General features: G+C 35.2%; 1 long non-coding RNA gene across 1 annotated transcript; it reads right to left on the reverse strand.

Annotated features, from left to right (window-relative positions):
• Nucleotides 1–670: 670 nt before the first annotated feature.
• LOC137391654 (uncharacterized) lies at nt 671–2,360 on the reverse strand. The gene is made up of 3 exons (XR_010978147.1): nt 2,284–2,360; nt 1,721–1,807; nt 671–1,105 (listed from the first exon to the last, which is right to left on the reverse strand). It is a non-coding gene; the product is annotated as an uncharacterized lncRNA (long non-coding RNA).
• Nucleotides 2,361–14,450: the final 12,090 nt, after the last annotated feature.

Genomic DNA, 14,450 nt, shown 5'->3' on the forward strand with positions numbered 1-14,450 from the left:
AGGGGATATGGAAGGACCCCCGAAACAATTTCGCAAAATAGTTGATGAAAGTAATCAAGTTTAGATAAAAAATACAATCAACCATCATAGAAAACCAGAGGCAAAAATGAATTATCGGTTTTGCCTAGTTTAGCCACCGACTTGGCCAGTGTCATGCGCCTGCACTCAATCATTCGCAGACAACTCCAAACTGGTGTTTTTGCTATCTATCAATAAAGAAGATTGGCATGTTTTAAAATGATATGAGATGTTACCAAATAAGCAGGTTCTAGTCTCTCTATTACAATGTTATAGTTATATATCAATGTTGGTTGCGCTATTGTAATGGATGTCTATTTCATTGAGAGAAATCTCCAGTCAACTGGGCCTGTGGCTTATTAAGTATCTTGGCTAATTGATGTATCAGAGATTACAAATTTAGTAAATAAAAATAGAGACACTGGTTTCTATAAAACTTTTGGTTTTCTTAATTGTCTATTAGATGATTCAGTAGCCATCTTTGGCACCCTATTTGTCAGAAGTTTTCACGATCACATTTTAAAAGTCATCTAAGACGCTTTGAGATGTTCAACCGTCAAGCCATAATAACATTGCTAAGTTTGAATACTGATAAACAGTGTTAACCCAACTGTTATAAGGCTTCATTATACAGTTATGTAATAACATTAGATAAACCTTTGCATATTTGTTTATATTTCTTTGTATATTAACACAATAAATGTGGTAACAACAATTTTTCTTTAAAACTTTTCAACATAATCAATGCTTAAAACATAGCATAGAACAGCAAACTTACAAACTTACAAACTTACAAATCTCGAAGTAGCAAAATAAACTGTATTGAAACTTAACAAGGGGTCATTCTGAACCTCCTATCCGTTCAGTTTGTACTCTTTTAGTAATAGTTGGAGTAGTAGCGGCGGCCATAGCAGTAGTATTTCTTCAGTTTACGGCATCGCTGTCGCTGTCTTTGACCATAGTACTGTCCATAGTTGCTGCCGTAGCCATTTCTATCACATACAGTCTTGTAGATGAAATCACAATTTTTGTTGTTCTTGTAGCAGACAGCACATGAGTTATAATACCTCCTGTTGTTTTGGTTTCCCTGCAAATACAAGTGGTTAGTCATTTTGGTTGCGAAGTTTACTGTTTAATTAGATTAAAATTTTAAAACATAAAAAATACATATTGCTAAACATTTAAAATTACTTGTGTTGGCTGGTTTTTAGAGCATTTTGAAGATAATTTTATACCGTTTTAAAAAATAAAACTATATACTTTTTAAAGGTTTTTGTGTCAAAAAGAATTTAAGTTTATTTGAGTTTACTTACACTTGTATAAAACAATGTGATTTAAATTATTTTTGTTTAACTTAAAAACAACATTCAGTTTTTAAAAATAAGTTTAGTTAAAAGTAACTACAATGTGAAAAAAGCTAAAGCTAAAATTTCATCTTATATTACATGTACTCTGACTGTGACATGTAGTGCATGTAGCCCTGACTGTGACATGTGGTACATATAGTCTGACTATAGAAAAATGTTTCTTTAAAAACTCACATTACTATTTGGCCAAAATAATAAAGATAAGAACGCGAAAGTGTTTAGTTATTGCTATCACATGTTGGTGTAATTAATTTACGTAAAACCTCCAATATTTAATTAACAGTGTTACAAACTTGAATAATATTTATATTTTAAAATGAAAAAAAAACACTTACCGAAGCAGAGATGACAGCGATAAGGCAAGCAACAGCTAGCGTGATAGCTAGCCACTTGTTCATCTTCGGACAGATTGTTGAGAATGTCTACAACGAATTAAACTTTGTATATAAATCATGTAAAATCAAACTTATACCAGATTTTTAGAGTGATTATTACTCATTGTAAAAATCAAATAAATTATTATATAAATATATAATATTGTATAAAATCATGTGTAATGTTTTTTATTTGTTTAATTATAATTACTCATTTGAAATTTAAATAAATTACTGAAATTAAATAAAACTATTTACTTGCAACAATCGCATATACTTATAAAGTGGTTCTCTAATCAATATTCATCAATTTAAATGTATAGGTATATACGTATAGGTAAGTTTCAAACAGTATTATGACGTTAATAAAAAAATAAAAGCGTTATAATATAGAAAGCATAATTATAATATTAATCTATCATGTGAGTGTAAATACTTCATTAAATAAATTACAATCTTGTTCAATAGTTAAAATAGTAAAATGATTTTAATTTAGCTGGTTATCAAGCTCGCTTAAAACTCACTTGAACAGTTTCACAAAGGTCGCTGAAGTAGAGAATGAAACACGTAAGTGAGCCTTGCCTTTTATAGCCAGTCAGATAGTGATCTTTAATGATCTTGCTAATGACACATTCTAGAAGCTTCTGTCAAGAGTATTCCCAGAATGTGATCTAATTGCGCAAGACTGAACCGATGACTAAGATTGGCTATTAACAGCTAATATACTAGCGACATATCCGCATATATCTATATAATTAAATATGCAAATCATGGCCGATATTGTGAACTCATCCATCAAAGACGCTATCAATCAAAAGAAATCTTTAAAAAAAGGAAATGCGATGCTTGATAATTTTGCATCACCAAAGTGGTTTTGATGGTTGATGGATAATTACTGATGCAATTCAAGGCAAGAATTTTGACACCTTAATTGAAAATATCACGATCTGCAAAACTAGTATGTTTTTAGACATCAAATATATATATATATATATAAATAATAATGGAGTTGAAATTTGTTTTTTCATCTGTTTCTAGCGTTTTACAATAAAATTGAAGTAACAAGAATTTTACATGCACTCTGTGAGAGGATGTTTTACAGATTGTAAGTAAGTAAGTAAGTAAGTAAGTATGACCATTTAAGGCAACCATGTAAGTATGTATAACTTCTTATTGTCATTAAAACTCATCAAGAAAATGATGTTTTTTGTCACAGGCCAAAATCAAAAATGAGAAGACAGAAATCAGGAATTGTTAGTGAGTTGAACAAAATTGTTTTAAAAGTTGGTAATCTAATAGTATTGTGGAAGAGTGGTGATAGTGAATTGTAGGTTGTAGTAACAGAAAGTCCATAAACTGAAACATATGATGGTGGATGTAGCATGTTGGTGGCGCGGAATACAAAAATATGTTTATCGTGTGTCGAAAGATAATTACAAATATTCTGGGCATAGCTTACGCAGGATTTTGAAACCTGCAACACAAATGCAGAAACGTGCAAGTCTAGGATAAGGTAAGATGTTCAAAGATTTTGTGATGTGATGAGTCGAAGTGTGGTGGGTTTTATAAGAAAGATTTCAACAGTAATTATTAGAAATGTTAGCTATCAATTTTTGTAGCGAATCTGATACCAATCCAAAGGAAACAGATTTGAGTTGAAATTGAAACAGGCGCTGCTACTCAGATTAACAAACCGTTAACTTGAAGTCTCAAATAGAGTTCTCAATATTTTAATGGAAATATTTCAATTGTCTTAATGAAAGGCTTTTTAAATTCTGTGTTTGGCAAGAAAGAATTTTACAAGCGAAACATCACCTGCTCATGAAGGTGACAACAACCCTTTTTAAAAGGCTGTCACCCTGTTGACTGTAAAGTGGCAGCGGTCAGACTTGTATGTAGTAGAATCTTGTACTAAGATCACTCTCTCAGTGACATTAAATTTTAGGAAGTTGGGAAATCTCTTTTTACCCACAGCTGTCAGCGTATCATGTGAGATATAGCTTCCTCTCAATTATTTCCAGCACGCGTGTGGATGTCTGTGATATGCCGTTATTTAACCATCAGTTATGTTGAAAATAAATTGCCAATGCTGAGAACACGGGCAAGTTATGGTAGTCACAGATCCACTATATCCTTGAAGATGATGTAGGAAGAACAACCCTTCACAAATGGTATAAGTTTGTTAAACATCTGAATAGTTTTTCATCATATAGCCTCAGGCTAAGGTATTCTCACAGTTTTTTATCATATAGCCTCAGGCTAAGGTATTTTCACTGTCCTCGTTTCAGTCACGAGTAAACATCACTAAATCTTGGGCGAAGATCGGTGGTTTGCTTACAGTTCATTAAACAAATCAATAAATTAAAATAACTCCCCACTTAGTTACCTTGGTTACTAGGTATGACTCGGCTAATCTGATAGAAACCTCCAGGAACAACCGGAATGTTCCGTCTTTTCTCATAATCACACATGCAGTTTATGCAATATAACTGTTTATATAATATAACAGGCAAAGATAACAGGCAGAGCAATAGAAAATACAGCTACTTAGAACTAGTTGTTCATTCTAGTGTTGTTTCTAGAACCACAGCTTATTTTAAAAACTTTAAATTTAACTTTTGAATAAATTGATTAAAATATATTTTACTATTCATTTTCTTTAATAAGATACAGTTTATTCGAGTATTGTCAAACTCTTTCTCGGCTCAAAAAGTTTCGACAACATTATTATATATTTAGGTTTGTATATTATATATATATATATTGTGTATTTTATAATAATATTGTGTATTATTATATATTGTTTATAGCCTTGTACGATTAGCTTCATAAAGACGGCCTTGCTTTTGCCTTTAAAGGCATCCACCAAATCTCTGAGATTGACTTACTGAACCAGTGGGGTTTGGTCGAAACTAGGTTAAGAATCAATGTGTTAGAATGTCGGTTGAGCAAGATTAATGTTTTGAGTTCAAATCCTGTATGATGCAGTCTTTTTCCCAACCTCGAATCATGGTTTTGGATAAACAGAAGGACATAGTTTTTATTATAGCAACGATTCTGTTGACTCGTATTTATATTATATATAAATCTCAGTGTTTATATTTTTGTCTTATTCTTAAATCCAGTGTTCAGTTATGGTAATTAAGTCTAGTAATGAAAAATCTGCATGGGACTTCATTTGATTTCGGTACTTCTAGAGGCAGCGAGCTCAGCCATTAAGCTACATGGAATACAATGAATTCATTCGGCAAATATTCATTACATTGGTTAAGATACTCATGTTTAAAGTGCATGCTTACACTGTTGCTAACACTGTTGACGCGTAACAACTGTTAAGCTGGCCCAAAACGTGGGTATTGTTTTAGTAGAGATTTTAGAAAAGATCTAGTTTTCCAGTAAATTACTCAAGTTCATAAGGTAATTATTTTATTGTCCGTGCAACGCTGGGCATTCAGCTAGTATTACAAAATACAAAGAGATTTACAATATAGTCGCTCTGCTGATAGTCTCAATAGACTCAAACAAGAGATTAGCATCTTGTTTAAAAAATGACTTTTAAATATTAAATAGATTGTTTTGAATACTTTATATATTAAACTATTAACATATATTTTAAACTACTCACAAATGCATACAAAGTATACAAATGCAAATTATATCCTCTGTGACTTTCCATAAAGTTATTAAGCTATAATATGAAGTTTGAAAAGTCTAAGTTGAAATTTTTTCTAAAGGTGCAACAGTAAAATATCATTTCATTGCTTTATCACAAAGAATTACAACTTTGTTTGTAAAATCGTTGTATATACCTAAAAAAGGATAGCAAGAAAACAATCATTTTATGAGAGGAAAAGAGACTTGTTGCTAGATATAGTCAACAAAAAGAAATTTTTTTGACTTACATAATATACTCAGAGTGTATACTTATCTACTTTTTCAAATAAAGAGTTTCTGAGCTAACCTTGACCTTTCCTTATCATAGTTGAAACACAAAGCACATGTCAAAAAACCTAAAAACATTTTAAGGATTTTGATCATATGCATAATATGACCAACTGCAATGTACAATTGTATTTGCTAAACTAAAGTTAGAATTGAACTCAAAAGCAGCCAAGCATTCTAAGAGTTGTTTTACCTCCATTACGTCATTTTTTCACCTTCTGCTAATAACAGTGCATGTCAAACTCTTCTCAAAAGCCCCCTAAAACCCTAGTTTTGTAAATCTTTTGACAGTCTCGAATAATTTTAGTTACATAATATCAATTTATTTTTTTGTCTCAGCTCAAGAAGTTACTCCCAGATCAGCAGCGGATAACATATAATATAGATGATTACATGTACATGATACCATAAAGTATATTGGCAATGGTAAGCTCAGTATTCAATTGCTTGATGTTGGCAACACCTTCAAAAACTATTAGTTTGTCATTTTTATTTTTGTCTAGAGCGTAAAATGAAAACAGATTATAAAAACGTAAAAACGATTTTTCCAAAAGACGAACCTGGTTATCCTTTGAAGGAGGTTTCAAAGGTTAAAAAATGGGAAGAAATAAAACAGCTAATAACCTCTACGCATTCAATGAAGGACTAAACTAAAAACATTGTTAGAAAAACAACTGCTAATAACTCTTTTTATAAATAGGTCTTGTTAAACATAATGTATTTTATCAGTCTAAGAATACGGTAACTACATTATTTGTGAATTTTTAGTTTTCACTGAAAGTTTTGCTTGCAGAAATATCAATCTTATACTGTTCACCAGGATATAATGGCAGTCAGAGTTAACTCTAAAATAGTCTGCTACTTAACCAATAAAACTGCTGTTTTGTCCAGCAGACTTTGTGTTAACTACTATGGCCAGTGCTATGATCACCTGGTACTACTCTAAGTAGTTGCGCGAATGTCGAGGTAGAGGCTGGCAACCAAAAGCTCAATTATTTGTGTTTAAATTGCTTCCACTTACGACTTTATTCCTTCCTTTGATTTGTTGTGTTATATCTTTCCTCTTCATATTAATGTATGCGTCAAGTGATCATACTTGATGCATTTATCCATATATGTATAAATGCATAAGCTCTACCAAAACGGCGGAAAGTTCGGTTTAGTTAATAGATTTAATAAGAAGCATAAATCAATCTTCAGATTTGTTTAATGATAATTGAAATGTTGACAATGGCAAATCTTTACTATAATAAGAGTCGTGTCCATCCACCTCTCCGAAGCCACGCTTAGCAGTTAAGAAAAAAAATGCATTATGAATAAAACTCGGAAATTCTGTTTAGTAGCTGAGCACGCTACCAACTGCACCACTCAACCACCTTGGTGAGACCACCTTGGAATAATTGTACACATAGTTATTACACATGAGGACCCCTCAATGCGCATGGAACTGCCAGGATGCTAGTATTTATAACTGTTACAGAAACTTTTATCTAATGAATACAAATATATTAAAGGATATGGGTGATCACATTGACAATTTTGGTGAAATAAATTCTTTGCAATTTCTTGCATTTTTTTAAATTTATTCTGGCAGACTTCTCTGTACATCAGCTCTAATGTTGCAATAAACTGTGTAGACTATGGAATGTTGACTATAGACTACGAACTGTAAGCTATAGACAATGAACTGCTGACTATAAAATATGAACTGTTGATTATATACTATGAACTATTGACTATAGACTATGGACTGTTGACTATAGACTATGAACTGTTGACTATAGACTATGAACTGTTGACTATAGACTATGAAATGTTAACTATAGACTACAGACTATTGACTACAAACTATGGACTGTTGACTATTAATTATGGACTGTTGACTATTGACTATGAACTGTTGACTATAAATTATATACTGTTGACTATTGACTATGAACTGTAGACTATGTACTATGAACCGTTGGCTATAAGCTACAGACTATTGACTATAAACTATAAACTATAGACGGTTGACTATTGACTATGAATTGCTGACTATGTACTATGAACTGTTGACTATAAACTATAGACTGTTAATTGTAGCCTATGAATTGTTGACTATAGACTATGAACTGTTGACTATAGACTATGTACAGTTGACTATAGACCATAGTCTATGGATGACTATAAACTTTAGACCGAAGACCATAGATAATAAACTGTAGGTTATACTCAATGGACTATACACTAGAGAGAATATGCACACCATAAGAGCCTATAGATCTTAAACTAAGAAAAATGTAATGTAGCATATAACCAAAATTTATACCAAACTTACATGAAAGGGAAAGGTTGTATCAATTACTGAAGCACCTGGTTTGAACTTTCAGTGAACTGGTTACAATTCTTTTCATCATTGCTAGACTAAGAACTATCTTATCAATAACCCTATTCAAATCAGCTCTGATTATGAACACTGCACTCAAATGTTCACATGATGATATATTATCAGTTTCAAAAGGTTTTTACTGGTGTGTTGCCGTACTATTTATCAATGAACAATTCTTTTTAATTTGTGCAGTATTCTGGGTAAGACAACTTCCGAGTGAAGCCTATAAGATGTCATCTACATGTTTGATGACTGCTTTAGCTAGTCCTTAAGTTGGACAATTTACCTATCGCAGCTTTGGAATTGTTACATGGTGTCAATCTTTAAACCTGTAGCCTATATGAATGTTAGAAATCTCCAATTACTTCCTGAAGGTCTTTTTTTTGCAAGGGAAAAACTCCCTTGGTGCAAGATTTCCTGGTAGATAAAACTTTGTGTTTAACTAAAAACCATTAATAACAATTAACACTGGCGCCATAAATGAGATCCTATCAAGTGTATGGAATTTGTGTTGTTGACATATATATAAATGAAGTCTATGGAGTTATCACCACATAACTTTTTTTAGCTCCGCAGATTTTGATGCATTTTGGCCAGATAAGCAGTTTTAATGTCAAAGAGGTTGCTTAGTAATCTAAATCTTGGCTATTTTAGCTATGGAAACATAGACATTGCTATTCTAGAAAAAATTCACTCTCTTATGTTGAAGGTCTAATACGATAGATCTCACAGCAGAGCTAGTACTTCCATGTTTGTTAATTAATGGCTACTAGTTAAACAATCTATAATATTTAGCAATTTCATCATAAAATTGTTAGAAGTGTCAATACTGTCATTTAGAAGCTTTTTTCTAAAAGGCTCCAGTGCAACAAGACTTCCAAAAGGCCCGGGGTTGACTCTCTGCATAGATTCTACCAGACTATTTCAAAGATTTCACAATGCATCTCATTATTTGTGATTATTCAGTGAAGGAGAAACAAGCAGACGATTATTTATTCAAGTACTATTAATAATACCAGGTATTGTTAATTGTTAATAGGTACACTATAATAGTATACTTATTAACAAAATAACTTCCTAAAACCAGGTCAGTAACATCGCAACTCAGTTTCGTGTTGACTTCCATAGAAGAAAAAACAAGTAACAGTGAACCGCATGAACAGCAACTTTTCTTCCATCCAATAGAATTCACCTTTGACTTTGTTTACAATCTCTTATCACTTTTTCATGGTTTCCTTGAGCTTCACGAAATTTTCATTCATCGCAGTGTGGTACCATGCATTGATGGTCATTTTAAATGGTGATGCCTAAGTGTTTGGATTTTCACTCATCGGTTGTTTACTTGTCAAATGCCAAAGATTTTCTCATGGGTTTAGGCTCAATCGGCCCTCTCGATGGACTTTGAGAGGGCTGATTGAGTCACCTATTTTTATGATTTTATTTACTAGTCCTTCACCAAACATTGCTGCCGAGGAAAGGTCGGTGTTGACCTTCGTGCGAGAGATCTTTGGTGTTCTGTGTTATTTTCTTTCTCAGTATTTCCATATACTTTCCTGCATTCATCATCTCCTTGAGAATATCCAGCCTTCCAGCACCATCGTCGTCATACACCACTGCCATGACTTCCACCAGCACAGTCTGTTGCCATACAGCATTGTCATGACCCCTACGAGCACTGTCCGCTGCCATACAGCATTGCCATGACCCCTACCATCACTGTCAGCCGCCATACAGCATTGTCATGACCCCTACCAGCACCATCTGCTGCCATACAACACCTCGATAATCTCTATCAGCACTGTCTGCTATCATACAACACCGCCATGACCAAGGTGATGTTTTTCAATATCAATAGAAGAGACTGTTTCAAGAAATAGTGATAAAGTTGGAAAATTATTATGAGCAGTCAACAGTTTTTGCATGGGCAGCTAGTGTACTTTTGAACAATAGATTTCTTAGGGTATGTGACCTTTACTATAGTACATCTTATGCGCTGCCACCAGGTTATACATGATTGGTCAGTTTAAATACAAACAAAATCATATCTGCAACTCTTGACTATGGTAAGAATAGCGCTAAATGTGTACGGAATTTGGCTACGAGTAAAATTATCTCATGTATCTGTATGCGTGTGTGTGTGCGTGTGTGTGCTTGAGTACTCAAGTGCACGTGTCCATGTGTACACCTGAGTAATCCTCAAAGATTAGGTATGATGTCTGCCTAGCTTACAGTAGGTAAAAGTTGTACATGTTTTATAAGAACAGTGCTGCACAAACATTGTCTTTGTGATCTTGGCTGAACATCTCTGAGTCCAGTGGCAAAGCAATCTCGATGGCTGAAAACATGCTCAGTTTAAGAAAATTCCACGTTGGATATCATTCCTGTTATCATCGATGGCCTTTTTTGGGAATTGAAGCCTAAAATGTAGTTTGCGGGTCAGGCATTCTAGACCAGTAAACGTAGAGACGTTATTATTACATTGTTTGCTGTTTCCATTGCTTCAAAATTTACTTAATATTTCGCGAAATTTATAAAATCAACAACACTCACTGATTCCAGTAGTCTTTTTGTAACTCATGGTTTTGCGAGTGTCAAAGTTTTTCGATAATGGACCTTCATTGCATATTCTAAATACTTCTAAACATTTCAGAAGAAGTATTACTAACTGGTCAAATGGCTGCTAATCAGTTTATCTGGTGACCTATTGACCTTAAAACTAAAGGGTCTTCTATAAATAGCGTTTCCTATAGCTGGTGAAAAGAACTCACTAAGCTATGCAGGAATGGTGAGTAACACTTTCATATGTAAGTAATTCTATGGGGTATAAAGTAGAAATGCTCACGCACATTACCAATATAAATTCATCTTAATACAAAAGCTGAAGTTTTGACCAACGTCACCACTGGCAGCTTCAGCTAGGCTTTTTGCAAACCTTCATGACACACTAAGAGTTTAGTTGCCATGGAAACTGTTCTTGTTGCAACTGGAACAGCTTATCAACTTTTGAAGTTACTACTAATATGAAAATATATGCGCTAACAAAACCATGTAATCTATTTATAGGGAATGCTGACCACAGTTTAAATCTATATATGTATTTCTCAAGGTATGTCTGTATGTCTTATATCTGTCTGTCATTCCGGCTATAGCTATTATTAGAATAGCTGTAGCTAGACAACAATGCTGACGCAATGTCATGGAGTACCGTCATTAGAAGCTTAGCTTATTAAGCAGCTTACTGGAATTTTCTATTAGCAATGTGCCTGGCTTGAAAGTTACAGTTGTTTGACAAAGTTTTAAAACCTTTACAGTTTTTTTATTTTTTCTCTCAAGTCATTTCAACTACACAAAAAACTTCTGCCATGATATGTAGTTTGAAAGTAAGAATAGGAAACGTCGTTATATGTTAAATACAAATCAACTTTCTGTCCAAAGACTTTTTTATTACCCGAATAACGCCGGGTAGCACAGCTAGTTTAGAATATATCAGAATTTTGATAACACCTGGAGAACATCTGCTTATCTAATAAACTTAAACAACAGATATTAAAGGTTCCATTTTTTCTAAACAACTCCAAGTGTGACACATCATCACTTCCCTTTCAGTACATTTAAAAAATTGAGCATTGCTCAATGCAACACTATGTTGTGGTGATGCGGTAGAGAACACTAATAAACTCTTCCGAGACTGGCTACTCAGATACTAATCTTTATGATGAGATTTCCTTGTGGCTTCATCACATGACTACTACCTCTAGTAATTATTTATGCCTTTTTATGTGAAAAACTGTTTGGCTGTCTAATCACCAAAGTATAGCAATGGGGATTTATAAGGAGGGACAACTCTTAACTCAACACATCAATGTCTAACTTGTACATATAGAACTCATCTGTTTTACATATGTAAAGAAAATGCAATGTTTAAATTGTTGTATTTGTGGCGAGTCCACTATTTTGATCAGTACAAAAATAAAGGCTTCCGGTCTAAACTGAAATCACGAGTGTTCTGATTTATTAACCTGAATAGTTTCTCTGCTAGAATTAATGCACAACAGCCTCAAACAAACAATCTAACATGGTGGCAGCGTAAATAGTTACCCACTCGTCTATTATGGATGGTATTTCGCCTCCGGGTCAGCTTGATTTGAGATCTAAGGACATTGCTGGTGAATGGCGAAAATGGTCCAGGGCTTTTGAGGATTATCTTCTAGCTATTGATGTGACTGCAGGGACTTTGGCTGCTGAGAAACGAAAGTTAGCTTTGTTTCGCCATGTCGGTGGGGAAGATGTACGTGAAGTGTACAGTCAAATGGAATTCACTAAGGTGGTAGATGGTGAGACTAAGGATATAGATGAGGGTACAGAAGGCAGGAAATTGAAGGATGTCCTAAAGAGATTCCATGAGTACTGTAACCCGAGATCTGGCATTGTAGTCTCCAGGTATGAATTCCATAACAGTTCCCAGAATGGTGAGACTGTAGATGTTTATCTCATGAGGCTGAGGCGTTTGGCAGAAAGTTGTGATTTTGGTGATCAACGTGATTCCCTCGTGAGAGACAAGCTGCTGTTCGGACTGGATGATAGCAAGACTATAGAGAAATTGATGAGAGAGTCCGATGAGAAACTTTCGTTAGATTTCGTTATCAGGGCTATTCGAGTAGCTGAGGCAGCTAAGGTGGCAAAGTCGAGTGAGAAATTGTCTGCTGATGTGAATGCGATTGCTCTTGGAGGTAGACCAAAAACAGGTCGTCCAACTAATATGGACCGAAGAAAGGCTAAGGTACACTGCGGAAAGTGTGGGAAAGAGCATTTCCCAAACAGATGCCCTGCGTTTGGTTCTAAGTGCTACAAGTGCAAAGGAAAAAACCACTGGGCTAGTGTTTGCAGAGGTGAACCAGCTGTTGATGAGTTGTCTGAGGATGAGAATAACTCTACTCAAGAGGTCTATTTTGGAGAAATAGTGCAGATAGATAATGTTGACACAGGTTCGTGGTATTCGGTTCTCAATGTTGGTACGAGAGAGAAGTCTAAGCAGTCTGTTAAGTTCAAGCTTGACACTGGTGCGGCGTTGAGTGTATGTGGACCTAGACATGTGATTGGTCAGATGAAACCGACTAACAAAAGGTTATTTGGACCAGGTCGAACACCACTGAAATGTCTGGGAGTTATTAGTTCTCTTGTCGGCACAGGTGATCGTGTTCTTTCAGAAGACATCTACGTGGTTGATAATCAGACTGTACCGCTTCTGAGTAGAAAGGCCTGTGAGAACCTTCAGCTGATTACAGTAGACAAGGAAAAGTGTGCAGTTGAATCGGTGACCGTGAGCAAACAACTGTTCCGAGGTCTAGGAAAAGTCGCTAGAGAGTATTCTATCACTATGAAAGATGATTCAAAGCCTTTTGCTATCAACGTCCCCCGTCCTGTACCTTTTCCGTTACGCGATAAAGCTAAACTGGCCATAGAAGATATGGTACAGCAGGGTGTAATAACAGCCGTGGAGGAATCAACCCCGTGGGTAGCGCCGATGGTGGTAGTACCCAAACCAGGTCAGGACAAGGTTAGAATTTGCACGGACTATACCGAACTAAACAAGTTTGTTATGAGAGAAATTCACCCCATGGCCACTGTCGAAAATAGTCTGGCTTCTATTGGTCAGGCGAAGATCTTCTCCAAGATCGACGCCAATAGTGGCTTTTGGCAGATTCCGTTGAATGCAGAGTCCAGCAAACTTACAACATTCCTGACTCATCAGGGACGATATCGATATCTTCGGTTACCTCAAGGTCTATGTAGTGCACCAGAAATCTTTCAAGCAGAGATGAGCAGAATACTGAAGGATATAGCAGGCGTAGTCATTCATATGGATGATATTCTTGTGTTTGGTCAGACTAAGGAAGAGCATGACTCGAGGCTGAGAGAGGTTCTGGGTAAAATCGAAAAAGCAGGTCTCACATTGAACGAGTCAAAGTGCGCGTTTGGAGTGAAACGTGTGTCTTTTCTGGGGCATCTGATCGATGAGCAAGGTATACACGCTGGCCCTAAAATACAGGGAATTTTGGATTTTCCAACGCCTACCGATGTTAAAAGTGTGAGGAGCTTTCTTGGCCTAGTGAATCAGTATGCCCGGTTTTCCTGCCGCCTAGCAGAGGTGAGCAAACCCATCCGTGAGCTCTTACAGAAAGACATTGGTTGGACATGGGGAAAGGCACAGGATGATGCTTTCCAAGGCATCAAGGAGCTGTTCAAAGAGCCTCCTGTGTTAGCTGCTTACAACTCGCATAGAGAAACCATCATATCAACGGACGCGAGTAATCATGGACTGGGTGCCACTTTGAGTCAAGTTCAGGATGATGGTTCAAGACGATTGGTTGCAGCTGC

Source organism: Watersipora subatra, chromosome 3 (assembly GCF_963576615.1).
Source record: "Watersipora subatra chromosome 3, tzWatSuba1.1, whole genome shotgun sequence".
Lineage (NCBI taxonomy): Eukaryota > Metazoa > Bryozoa > Gymnolaemata > Cheilostomatida > Watersiporidae > Watersipora > Watersipora subatra.